This window comes from Eumetopias jubatus, unplaced genomic scaffold (assembly GCF_037043125.1).
Source record: "Eumetopias jubatus isolate StellerSeaLion01/CBP00866 unplaced genomic scaffold, mEumJub1_p1.0 scaffold_11, whole genome shotgun sequence".
Taxonomy (NCBI): domain Eukaryota; kingdom Metazoa; phylum Chordata; class Mammalia; order Carnivora; family Otariidae; genus Eumetopias; species Eumetopias jubatus.
The window spans coordinates 95,384,533-95,387,417 of record NW_028274817.1 but is presented as its reverse complement, the minus strand read 5'-3'; the positions used below and the strand labels follow the sequence as shown (position 1 = coordinate 95,387,417).

Here is a 2,885-nt window from a genome sequence, read left to right as displayed (position 1 = left end):
TTATTTATTTTATTGAAAGAGAGAGTGAACACATGAAGGGAGGGGCAGAGGGAGAGAGAAACTTCAACAGACTCCTCGCTGAGTGCCCAGTGGGATGCGGGGCTTAATCTCATGACCCTGAGATCATGACCTGAGCTGAAACCGAGAGTTGGATGCATAACCCACTGAGCCACCCCGGTGCCCCAGTTAAGTAGATAATCTTGATGAGGAAGGACAGCCTGGCAGCATAACTAGCTGCCTTGCTGACATGGCTCCTGCCTGCTGGTTTATCTGTCGGGTCTTACTCTTTTTGTATCCCTCCTTATACTAACTCAGCCTTCTGAACAAAGGATGTACCTAAAAATTTCCTGGAGAAATGGTCTTGGGACTAGATACATCAATAAGGTATAAGAGCTTGGAGGTCATCTCAGCAGAAGAAGTGAAGGAGCCCAGAGTTCAGAGGGAAGGCTGCAGAGAGCCATCGGGATGTCAGATGGGATGCTGGACCTTCTTAGTGAATCCTATCAATACGAGGAGGGGCAGGAACATTGTACCTCAGGATGGACGGAATGATTTCTACTGCTGGGTTCGTCACCAGAAAGGCCAAGTCCTTTGCTGTGAGTTTTATCCCTGGGTTTATCATGTTAAGTGTCTGAGACTGACAACGGAAACAGGGGGACGGGTTTTGTCCTGAATGTGAGAAGATTATGGTAGCAGAATGCATTGAGGCTCAGAGTAAAGCCATGACAATGCTCACCATCAAACAATTATCCTACCTGCTCAAATTTGCCATTCAGAAAACGAAACAACCAGGGACAGATGCCATCCAGAGGCCTGTTCCATTGGAACAGCATCCTGACTACATGAAACACACCTTCCAGTCTATGGACCTTCGTACATTGGAAAAGAAGGGTAAAAAGAAAATGTATGGATGCACAGAAGCTCTCCTGGCTGATGCAAAGTGGATTTTGCACAACTGCATCATTTATAATGGAGGAAATCACAAACTGATACAGCAAAAGTACTCATTAAAATCTGTGAGTATGAGATGAATGAGATCAATTTTGTCCGGTAAGTATCTAGCTGCTTGCCAAAAATGAGATAACTGGTTTTATGAACCTTGTAGCAATCCACATCCTTTGATCCAGGCAAAACTGAAGGGGTTTCCATTCTGGCCCAGAAAAGCTCTGAGGGATAAAGATGGGTAACCTGATGCCCATTTATTTGGACAACATGACAGGGCCTGGGTTCCAATAAATTGCCACCTCATGTCTAAAGAAATTCCTTTTTCTGTGAAAAAGACAAAAATCTTCTTCAATAGTGCAATGCAAAAGATGGGCCGGTGTAGGTGAAGAGCATCCACAGGAAGTTTAGGGGTCTTACTCTCCCATGGGGACATCTAACACACCCAGCATCCAGTACCAAATGCTGCTCAACCCCAGCAACCCTGGCACCGGCACCACCCAGGTAGACAAGCAGGAAAAGGTCAAGCTCAGCTTTGACATGACTGCGTCCCCCAAGATCCTATGGGCAATCCCATGCTGAGCAGGGGCAGGGGCCGCAGTATCTCCTTGTCACATATGCCACGCTCTCCCAAGACTACAAACCCTTCTGTGCACACAGGCTCTGACGTGCGGCGGGATGCCAAGAAGAAGTCCCCGTGGAGCCACTTCAGTGCCGGCGAGGAGTCCATGGACTTCTTGGACAAGAGCACAGCTTCACCAGCCTCAGCAAACATGGGAGAAGCAGGCACTTTATCCAGCGGGTCCAAAAACTTTCTCTCCTCAAGCGTCCATGCCAATCATGACGAAAACAGACAAAATGTCCACCACTGGAAGCATCCTGAATCTTAACCTGGAACGTTGAAGCAAGGCCAAGATGGACCTGAGGGAGCTGAGCAAGTTGGTCCAGCAGCAGGTGGCGCCTGTTCTCATCTCGCCCAACTGGCAGATTCGCACCAGGTTCCAGCTAAATCTTGACAAGATGACAGAGAGTTGCAAAGCACAACTAGGCATCAATGAAACCTCAGATGATGTTTACACGGCTGCAGAGCACAGCGATTCAGAAGATTCTGAGAAGTCAGACGGTAGTGATAGTAAGTATAGCAGTGACAATGAGCAGAAGTCTAAGAATGAGCCAGAAGATGCAGAAGACAAAGAAGGTAGTTGGATGGATGAAGAGCCATCTCCTGTCCAAAAAAAAAAAAAAAAAAAAAGCTCAAACTGGCAAACCCAGTGGAGACTAAGGAGGAACTGAAAAGCGCATGGCCAACCAGTGAGAAAGCAGATCCAGGCTCCAAGAAAAGGCAAGTCCCCAGCCTGAAAAGGACTCTTCAGAAAAAGTAAAAGCCTTGCCTCCTCCCAAAAAGGATAAACTGAAGGGAAAAGATGAGATAGATTCTCCAACAGTACATTTGGGCCTGGACTCTGATTCAGAGAGTGGACTTGCCCTAGGTTTAGGAGAAGACCATGTGGGGCAAAAGGGTCAAAAAAAAAAAAAAATAAGAAGGAACCCAAAGAACAATCTCCCATGCAGAATGAAAGAATCTGTAACAGATTGACAAGAATATATAACCATGAAACAAAATGAAAATAAAGAAGTCTGCAAAAGATGAAGGTAGAATAGTAAGAGGTCTGGGAAAGTGCATGCACAGAAATATATACTGTTTCATCATTCAGAATTAGCAAAGTTGGGCTTTCATTTTGCCTGTGAGCTTCCTAGCAGTCTGAGCAAAAAGGGAAATACAGTCCCTTAAAAGATCTCACATTTTTCCAAAAACTAAAAAACATTCCAGCTGGAAAAAAAAAAGAATGAGATACATTATTGAGTCTCGACACATTCACAGCTTGGCCAAGGATGCATAAATATGACCACTTAAATATACAATAAATGTAACTAAGTTCTGT

General features: G+C 45.2%; 1 pseudogene; it reads left to right on the top strand.

Annotated features, from left to right (window-relative positions):
• Positions 1-355: 355 nt before the first annotated feature.
• Positions 356-2,568, top strand: LOC114216756 (MYND-type zinc finger-containing chromatin reader ZMYND8-like; annotated as a pseudogene).
• Positions 2,569-2,885: the final 317 nt, after the last annotated feature.